This window comes from Bison bison, unplaced genomic scaffold (assembly GCF_000754665.1).
Source record: "Bison bison bison isolate TAMUID 2011002044 unplaced genomic scaffold, Bison_UMD1.0 scf7180017864128, whole genome shotgun sequence".
NCBI classification, from domain to species: domain Eukaryota; kingdom Metazoa; phylum Chordata; class Mammalia; order Artiodactyla; family Bovidae; genus Bison; species Bison bison.
The window spans coordinates 2053795-2064843 of NW_011494700.1; positions in this window are offsets into that span (position 1 = coordinate 2053795).

An 11049-nucleotide genomic window follows, 5' to 3' on the forward strand; every position below is an offset into this window, starting at 1 on the left:
ACCTAAGTTTAACACATTGTAAATCAACTATATGCCAATAAAAATTAATTAAAAATAAAATTAAATTTAAAAGTAAAAGGTTGCTGAATCATATAGCATATATTTCTAATACTTTTCTACGACTAGATTGCCTTCTGGAAAAGCTAGGAAAGTGAAAGTGTTAGTTGCTCAGTCTTGTCTGACTCTTTGCAACCCCATGGACTGTAACCTGCCAGGCTCCTCTGTCTATGGCATTCTTCAGGCCAGAATACTGGAGTGGGTCACCATTCCCTTCTCTAGGGGATCTTGCTGTCCCAGGGATCAAACCCAGGTCTCCTGCATTGAAGCTCGATTCTTTCCATCTGAGCCGCCAGGGCTTATACCTATTTATAGTTCTATCAACTGTGCTTGAGAAAACAATCGCCTCACACCCTCACCAGCCCACGGTATTGTCAATTGTCTGGTAGCAGACAATGACTTGAGAAAGGTTAAGACCAATTGTGTAGTAACTTAACTCATCATTTCTAACATTTATTTATTCAAGAAATAATATATTAAATGCCCATAGGTACCAGAAGTTGGGCCAGGCCTAACCAGTGCTTATTGTCAATAATCAACGAGAGAGGTGTGGTCACTGGCCTCAAAAAAAAACATTTCCTGAGAGGGGTGCGAAGACACTAAATTAACAAATGAATAACAAGAAAATAATCTCATGTTGAGATTAGTGGTTGGCAGGAAACTAAGGTATTTTAAGAACAACAGGAGAAGGACCTACTTTGGACAGGAGAATTGGAAATTGCATTTCTGAAGAAGTGATGCTTCACCAGAGATAAGAAATATGGAGCAAAATAGGCCCTAAAGCAGAGGGAACCACCCAAAATGGATCTAAGGCCAGAAAAGATTCTAAGGCAAGAAAGAAAGTATATTCAAGGAAAGTAGGGAGGTCAGCATAGCTAGAGAATAGCAGAATAAAGAGAGACTTGAGGGGGAGGCAGGAACCAGGCCAGGCACAGCCTTGAAGACCATAGTGAAGATGCTGAGCTATCTTCTAAGTACTGTGGGAAGATGCTGAAGGACTTTAAGTATGATAGAATTAGATGTACCTTGTACAAAGTCTCATTATCAACTCTCTGAAGATTAGTTGAGTGGTTCTTGGCTTAGAGAGGTGAATAAAGAGTGATACTATTCACTGAAATGGGGAGGCCCGGGTGAGAATAGGTGTGAGGGTAGATAAATGGCCATTTTACATGTGTGCAGGCAGCTTCCGCCGTGGCACGAGTGGTAACGCACCCACCTGCCAATGCAAGAGACCCAAGAGAAATGGGTTCGATCCCTGGTTTGGGAAGATCCCCTGGAGGAGGACACAGCAACCCACTTCAGTATCCTTGCCTGGAGAATCCTACGGACAGAGGAGCCTGGCAGGCTACAGTTCATAGGGTTGCAAAGAGTCGGACAAGACTGAAGTGACTTGGCATGCACGCATGGACGTATGAAGGTAGAAATGTTCGTGAATCATCCAAGTGAAGATGCAACATGTATAGCACTGGCATGCATAAGTTTAGGGCTCAGATTTTTAAAAAGCTGATATCTATTTGGGAGTTTTCACCATAGGGTTGGTATTTAAACCATGTAATTGGATAGGTTTATCTAGGAAAAGAGTAAACATTGAGAAGAGATTAGGGGAAAAAAAATAATTAAAAATAAGAGGCACACCAGAGTGTAAAATTACGGTCAAAGAGAAAAGACTAGAAGGAGATAGGAGTAATGTCAATAATAATGTCAGAGATGTCAGTAATTGACAACTTTTTAACTAAAAAAATATTTTAAGCTGTATAAACCAGGAATACAAGGATTTTAGGACTCAGAAAATACCCATGCCATTTTTCACACTAGAAAAATAAGGACAAATCATGTGGTCAGTTTTTTGACCTTTTAGATTTCACTACTTCAGACTTTGTGCAAAATAGTGTTGAGTCCTCTGAGGTCACCTTGGACCAAGGAGAAGATGAGAAAGCTGTCCACTCCCTGATGTAAGTGGCTGAGAGCTCCTCAGTGCGGGGCAGAGAGGAGATAGAAAGAAGCTGGAATGTGCCAGGGATGGGGGACTGGCTCCCATCTCCTCCCACCAAGAAAAGCATGCAAATGTTCTCCATAACCATGATCTCCAGTACCAGTGGTATGAGAAGAATCCATGCTTCCTACTGGGGATCGAAGAATCTTTCCTTCCTTGGGAAAAACATAAAGCACTGGGCATCTTACCACAGGATCTGGCCTATTCATTCCTGTAAGTTTCTGATAGAAAATACCAGCCTCTGGCAAACAATAGTCTTCACACATGTAGCCTCTGGTAAGTCAGGAAAATTTCCGTTATTGGTTTTCTTGTTCTTCAACATATAACTGGGAAAAGAGAACTCCAGGGGGATTCCTGATCAGAAGCATGAGTCTTTATGATAAAAAGATGCAATCACAGAGGATGGTACCTGTACAAGCAACACTTTAGACATTGTAATACAGCAAATTACAACGTTCTAGCCAAAGCAACATTTAGATAATGATCAATTCCTATTACACTGGGTCAAATACAAGCCCCAAAGAATGGGAGACACATTTATCTTTCAGTGGCCTGTGCAAATCCCTTGGTGGAGGGTGGGGAGGGGATGCGAAAGATCACTTTTAAAAAATCAATATCTTTATTGATTAATCAAGCTACTGTGATTTATCGGGCACTCATTCATTTGTTTGTTACAGTCATCTCATGCATTGCCTCTGACTGTGATAAATGGTCTGGACTCTACTTTCGGAAAGAGAGAAGATTTTTAGCTGCTGTTCTTGCAGCGTGGGCCTTTTAGATGCCTGCATATCTGGTTCCATGGCAAGTTCAAACTTGCAGACTGCTGTGGAGTGTGGCCTTGAAAATATCAGACTCTCCCAATGTAAAGAGATCAAAAAGCAGCACACGCGGACATCACCTCTGGATTCTTCCAAAAGGAAAACAGGAAGCTGAACCAGAAGTATGCTTGACAGCCAGGACATATGATACTAACCTGGTGAGGAGTTACCATCATAGAACAAGCCTGGCTTTTGGGGGGTTATTTTCTGTGTGTTCTCATTATGTTGTGTGTGCTCAGTCATGTTCAACTCTTTGTGGCCCCATGGATTGTAGCCCTCCAGTCTCCTCTGTCTGTGGAATTTTCCAGGCAAGAATACTGGAGTGGTTGCCTTCTCCTCCAGGGCATCTTCCTGAGCCAGGAATCAAACACAAGTTTCTTGCATTCGCAGACAGATTCTTTACCACTGTACCACCTGGGAAGCCCCTCTCGTTTTGTTACCAATAGACTGATTTCTATAACTGCATTGTTTTACAAATGTTACATATCTTTATTTTTGTCTCCAAGGTCCCTTTTAACTGCATTCAGTAAATATGATCCTTCTTTGCCTCTGGATGAAAAGTCTATTGTAAGGTATTATTATTGCTTATTCTCTTTTCTTTAGTTGCTTATTCTTGGGTAATCGGTTCACTCTGATCATTTTAAGACAATGCAGTGGCACATGCAGTCATAAGAATGTCCAGTTCAAGATATCCAAATTCCAGACTTGGAAGTTCCCTGCTGGTCTAGTGGTTGGGATTCGGCACTTTCACTGCCATGGCCTGGGTTCAATCCGTGGTGGTTGGGGAACTGAGATCCCATGGTGCAACCAAAAATACTCCAGACCTGCCTTAGTGTTCTAGCTGCTCTCTTTTATGTAAGGGAAGGGAGCAAGGTACTTTCTGTAATCTCATCCCACAAGCTTCTGCCCCTACTTAACTCCCAGGTGCTGGGTCACAAGCTGAAGCAGGAGGGGTGAAAATGGACCAGTTCTTCCCCAGGTAGGAGGCTTCGCACACTCTGGTCCGGCCACATGGTGAAATCTGCATCCCCAAGACCCTGATGCTGGGAAAGATTGAGGGCAGGAGGAAAAGAGGGTGACAGAGGATAAGATGGTTGGATGGCGTCACCAACTCAATCAACATGAGTTTGAACAAACTCCAGAAGATGGTGAAGGACAGGGAAGCCTAGCATGCTGCAGTCCATGGGGCTGCAAAGAGTCAGACAAGACTGAGCGACTGAACACGTGGTATTCAGCAGACAAATAGAGGTGACATCTTCTCTCCAGGGATACTTGCACTGGCTCCTCAGAAATTCCCTGCTAGACTTGCTGGCCTATAGGTACTTTGTCCCTGGCCACGTAAATATCCATTCCAAGAGGCCTCTTGGAATCCTTTTCAGGCCTTGGCTATGCTTCAGAAGGGTTTCTGCTCACATTCCCCCCGCTCTTCCTGCTGGCCTACTGGACCCTCAGTGAGCTTCTGGCTGATCTCTGTTCCTGATGGCCCACATCTAGACCTCCCTTCCCTTACAATCAGGAATTACAAGTCAATTTCAATGGGACATCAAAGATGACCCAGCATCCTAGATTGCCCAAGTCAAGCCTGTTTTTACTACTGAAAGTACCATGAATCAGGAAACCTTGCAGTCCTGGGCAAACTGAGACCCTAGCATCAGGTTTTCCTGGCTGCACCTCTACTTCTCACCCTCTGATGGCTTCCAACAGTCAAACCCACCCAAGGCCACCATGTACTTGAGCTTTCTTGGTCCTAAGCCTGGTACTAGTTCTGTGTGTCTCCTAACCACAAAGCCTGGCTTTGAAAACTCAAGGAAATCCTCTTGAAGACCCTCTTGTTTGAGAATAGAAGGTAGCACCCCTGTCTGCTAAATCAGAGGTCACATCTCACACGCCCACAACAAGAAGCTACCAGGGTTCCAAGGAGGCTCTAGGTTTCTAAGATTACCCTCACTGGTGAACTGATGTGTTGAAAGCATCTTCTTGAGAATTTATTTCCAATTAAGTTCAATTAACTGGAAAGCTTACATCTTGTTTAAGTTATATGACACAGATTCACTCTTTCAAATGCAGGAAGCTGTAAGCAATAGACCCATTCCAGTGGGCTTCCCTACTGGCTCAGATGGTAAAGAATTCACCTGCAGCACAAGAGACTCAGGTTCGATCCCTGGGTGGGGAGAATCCCCTAGAGAAGTGCATGGTTACCCACTCCAATATTCTTGACTGGAGAATCCCATAAACAGAGCAGCCTGGTGCGCTACAGTCCATGAGATCACTAGAGTCAGACACAACTGAGCAACTAATACTGCTACTGCTACTATAAGCAACATACACCTCTAGGCCTCACCCACGATCCCTTTCTCCAAAGGAGCCTAACCTCCAAAGCTGTATGTCTCCTTTCCAGCTATATATCAGTGAAAATGACAATGCTTGAGGACCTAGGTGGATCACGAAGTGCCCATCCAAAGTGCCTTCTTGGGTGGCACAGAACAACTCAGCAGACCCCAGCAAGTCCAACTTGGCACCAGGCTCACTATGGCAAGTGCCTGGACTTGGTGCTGGAGGTGAAACATGGTGCAAGAACATAACAGAGACTCTATTTGTATGGATAACAGTTCAGTGCCAGCATCTAGAGTTTCACAAATAATTTTTTCTCCACAGACTAAGGATTCCCAGGTCTTTCCATTTCATATCATTACTAAGCTTAGCTGAAGTGGGAAAAAAAAAAATATGCCTCATTCAGCTACTTTTTTTCTCATGCAGCTAGTAAAATAGCTCTGCTAGAACTGTAGTTGACACTTGGGCCTCTGGGACTAACTTGCAAATTTCCTTAAAATTCCACTATCAGTCAAAGGCTGCACTATTTCTCACTGCCATTTTCATTCTAAAAACTTGAGGCCTTTTGCTACCCAGGCCCAGATTCACACTAGAGATTCCAAGCGCCCAAACTGCAGTGTTCCCTGGACACTCCTCATGAAGTTCTTCTACCTCTCTTATCCTGGGCTCCTAGCCAAATTCCCACATCTCATGACTTTGTCCCTTCAACCCTGCACATCTGTTCCTGCTTTACGATTTTTTTTCCTAGTAGGCTGATTGCTCAGATCCTGCCAACCAGAAACAACTCTTCCTGATTCTTCCCAAGTTCTGTTTGTTTCTGCATGCAGAGAAAAACCTTCATGTGTTCCAGTTACCTACCTCAGCATCATTCTCATTATCAATGGTTCCCACTGACCTCTCCAAAATGATCATACCCCGGCTCAGGATGCCAGTACTCCAGGAGTTGTATTTGAGCATGCAGGTCTGCCTAGGCAGTACTAACATAAAACCACAAAATATCAGTAATCAAAAAAAACTTCGGTTCATTGGGTTGCAGCCAGATGAAGATAATCTCAATTTCACACAAGACTTTATGAAGGCTGTAATATGCAAAAGAGCTGATGCCAGAGCTCACATGCATAGCGGGCAGTATAATGATGCCTTTTCTTCAATCATCCTTAATACAAGCTGATGCCATAGTGACCCAACCTCCTCCTCTATGAGGACAGAAAGAGAACAAGAATATCAAGGTCATGGCGCAACATATACAAATGTGAAATCACTACATTGTATGCAGGAAGCTAATATAATATTGCATGTCAAATATACTTCAATAAATTGTTTTAAAATAAAAACCAGCAAAATAAAATTTTAAAAAAAGAATCTCAAGGTGTCTGTCTGATGAGTGCCACACATTCCAATATGTGTAATAATAAGGAAAATGAACTCTGGTACAAAGACTCTAAGTTAAAGAATGGGAGGTTATAGAAGTTTGGTCCACGGGTAGTTCACTGACGACCTCTGAGGAGAAATGCCTCCAGTGCCATTTTTCAGGAAGTATACAGAGCCCCAGGGTTGGGGTGGAAATTAAGACAGACGTGGCCTCAATGCTCACAGGCCATACCAGAGTAGGTAAACTAGTATTAAACAAGCAGTTATTATAACGCACAATCACTCCCGTAATAAGACGAGTAGGGTTTTATAGGAACATATAAGAAGAAATATGTAAGGGATGAAACAGGGATGGTGGCTGGTCAAGGAACCCCTCTCTAGGGAAATAATAGCCTGGACTAAATAGACTGGCAGGCACAAGTGCCATACTATTGGATGGAGGGACGGATGGATGAATGAATGAATGAAACTACAAATGAGCTAAATACCATCACAGATGCTCAAGGTGCTTGAACTAAATTTTTGCTTCACTATGATCATTTGATTTTGAGACTATGTAAGTAAATAATATGTCACTGAATTGATATAAGCATCCCTCATACACTGATCCTTCAAAATTACCCATCCCATTAGGGGAAATAAGTATAACATGCTTATTTAATTATTGTGATGAATATATCTTAACACTTATGAATACCTTAAAAATATTCATTTTGCTCTATATTAACTTAGTAGTGTGTAGGTGAATTTAGATGGAGATTGTTCTCTTTCACCTAAAATTTCCACTTACTTAACTTTAAAAATACATTCCATTAGAACCATAAGACTCAGTTGCAATGACTCAGTATATCCTTCACGAGAGCTGATTCTCCAACATTTTATTACATCTCTGGAAATTTTCAACTAGTAAGGCTTTGTTTCAAAAAGTTTAGAAAAGCAAAAACGAATACTGGCAGCCCCATGAAAATGGAAAGAGGAGAGTCCTCCAACAAAAGTACAAAATCCTTTTAGATTCACAACGTGTCACAGTCCCTGGCTACGTGCCTCCAGTGTGCGGGGTAGCTGGAAACACGGCCCATGCTCACTGCCAGCGTCACTCCACCTACCAACAGGACAAAAATGTTCCCGGAGACCGAACACGTTTCAGAACGGGTAAGCATTCTTCATCAGTAGTTTCTAGTGTCTTTTTCCACCTAACCTCTCTCCCTAGTCTTTCAGGGGAGCAGAGGAAAATAGGTCTCTGAGGCATTTGCGTGTTTGTTCCTTCCAGATACTGTCAAAGTGACAGGAGCAGCCAGCAATCATTTGAACTGTTCTCGTGAAAACGTATCTCCTCCCTGCTTTTGGCTTAGCAAGGCACTATTTTCCTTTAGTGGATGATGATGTGTTAAATAACCTATAGCAGATGGTGTAAAAATATTAGCCTCACTAGAAGAATTCTGGACGTGTTGAAAAAGTCACCCTAAAGGCATTTGCTCTCAAGTTTCCTCTCCATTTACTCCAGCCAAGGGCTCATAGGGTCTTCTTAGGGCTCTGAAGTCAGTGGCGACTAACATTGCTCAGCCAGCCTAAACATCACCCATGGCTGGAATGAACACTGTATTTAAAGATATAAAACATGAAGTTCACCTTCCAGAAGAAAGATGTTACTGACAGTTGTTTCTGCATTTAATTCTCCCCTCAGGTCTAAGAGTGCTCTCAAAATGTTCTTCCCATGACTCTTGTCAGTGCCCAAAGGAATGGCCTAAAGAACCATCCAGCCTTCATCTGAAGGAACTTCCAATATGTGGCAGGGAAGTGATGAAAAATTTGCATCAGAGACATGGCTTAAGGGCATGAATCAATGAGTATGTATGGGGGCTTCCCTGCTGGCTCAGTGGTAAAGAAGCTTCCTGACAATGCAGGAGACATGTATTTGATCCCTGGTCTGGGAAGATCCCACATGCTGTGAAGCAACTAAGCCTGTGCACCACAGTTATTGAGCCTGCGCTGTATAGTCTGTCCTCCATGACAAGAGAAGCCACTGCTATAAGGAGCCTTCACACCACAACTAGAGTGCAACCCCCACCCCACCGCAACAAGAGATAAAGGCTGAGCAGCGACAATGACCCAGCACAACCAAAAAGCAAAAAATAAATATTTTCAAAAATTGAGTACGTATGACTTGGAGAATTGTACCTACAAATACACCCCCTTGGGATGGCAGAATTCATTTTCATTATTAACTGTAATAATTATCTCTAGTCAAAGCTTCATGAAATTAGTAAAAGTTAAGTTGTATTTAGTGGCTATCTTATGATTTAGTAATTTTTTTACTAAAAAAAACTTTTTTAACTTTTATTAATTTAATTTGCATTCATTATTCAGAGAGCCACAAAGCAGCCAGCTTGTACCAAAATCATTAGGTCAGCAGAATGGACTTTCATCTCAATCTCAATCTAATGGGAAATGATACCGTGTGTAATGTGCCAATGTGATGTCCAGTGGGAGTCTGTGCACTGAATGTAACCCATGTGCCTGACAGCCTCCAGTTTCTCCATGATCATGACGGACACTCTGAACCCTGGGAAACTCTCATGGTCAACACTCACAGCCTGGCCACAATTAAGACACCTGGACACCATGAACTGACCATAGGATCATCACATGATATCAGTTTCAGAATCCCAGGCCATCCCTCCTTCACAAGACCCTCATCACTAGATGGATCTTTCCTGCACTGTCTTCTCCTCAAAGTTCCCACATCTTTTCCCCGTCCTCATTCTCTGCAATCACCTGGCTTCCAACTTCACTGTTAGTTGAAATGATTTGAACAGAACTCCATAGCTCCCATAATCACATCCAAACACCTTCCTGTATTGGGGTCCAGATCCTCTGCTCTTGTTTCTGTCTTCTGTGCTCTTTCTGTACTCCTAAAGTTGTGGCTCAGTTGGTAAAGAATCTGCCTGCAATGTGGGAGACCTGGGTTTGATCCCTGGGTTGGGAAGATCCCCGGGAGAAGGTATAGGCTACCCACCCCAGTATTCTGGCCTGGAGAATTCCATGGACTGTATAGTTCATGGGGTCTCAAAGAGTCAGACACAACTAAGCGACTTTAATTTTCAAAGTCAGACAGCCAACATATATGCTGAACGGCATTCTCATTTATCCAGCATTATCACTCTAGCATTTCTCTTTCTCTTGCATCATCAATTCATCACTCTCACTGATTTTTCCCATTAGCCTAGGGAATACTCTTATTTCTCCCATTGTAAACTAAAAACAACCCTCTCACAATCCCATTTCACACTTCAGCCACTCCCCATGTCTTTCCTCCTCCCTTTGCAGCAGAATTCCTTCACTTAGTTGCCGACCTCATCGCCTGCAATTCTTCTGTTTGCTCTTAGCCTATGTCATCAACCTTTTGCTCCCACAACTGCACACCAAAAAATGTACTTACTATCGTCACCTTTATGTTCTACTACACTTTTCACTTTCCTGCACTGGAGAAGGAAATGGCAACCCACTCCAGTGTTCTTGCCTGGAGAATCTCAGAGATGGGGGAGCCTGGTGGGCTGCCGTCTATGGGGTCACACAGAGTTGGACACGACTGAAGTGACTTAGCAGCAGCAGCAAATTGACCAAATCTTTGGGGATCATCCTTATCAATACATAAGCCAGCTTATGAGAAACAATGAAAGAATCCATCATCCGTCTTGATAAACTGAAGATTACGTCTCTGGGTCCTCTGCTCCCCCTATGATGCAAGATCTTTTTTCAACTGCAATTTCCTGAACAAACATATAACACAAATTAGCAGGTATATAGGTCAATGAATACCACCCTGAATAACACAAAATTGAATTTACTCCATTCCCTGCCTCTTGTGTACATACACAGTGAAGGGATTGGTGGGGCATGTCAGTTGGCATCTAAACCTCTTCCTGCCATATGGGGCAGTCGTCAAAAAGGCAACATTAATTTATTTGAACAGATTTGTGTCATTGTCTCTCTTAGGAAAAAGGGTCAGAAGAAAACTACTGCTTTTGTTCAAAAATATTCCCCTCCACTAGCCAGGCCTATAACTGACTACATTTGTTAAGTATTCATCTTTAAGGGTTAAAACATTGCTGTCCAATAAATTTATCAGTTACCTAGCCATCACATTAACAGATTTTTTAGGTACTTAATAAGTGACTGACATTCATTAATACATATCAGAGAGTAGGGCCCAGAGGAGGGAAAAGAGTTTGGGAGAGAGGAAAAACCCTAGTGGCATGAGGTCCTGGAGAGGAGTGAGGGGGAAACTGTCGCTTGGAGAGAGGGTTCCCTGGCCATGGCATCTAAGGAGCCAACACCAAAGGATGTGAAGACAAGACATAGAAAGAAGGGGCAGCGGATTCATTTTGATATTTGGCAAAACTAATACAATTATGTAAAGTTTAAAAATAAAATAAAATTAGAGGAAAAAAAAAAAAAAAAAAAAAAAAGGGGCAGAAG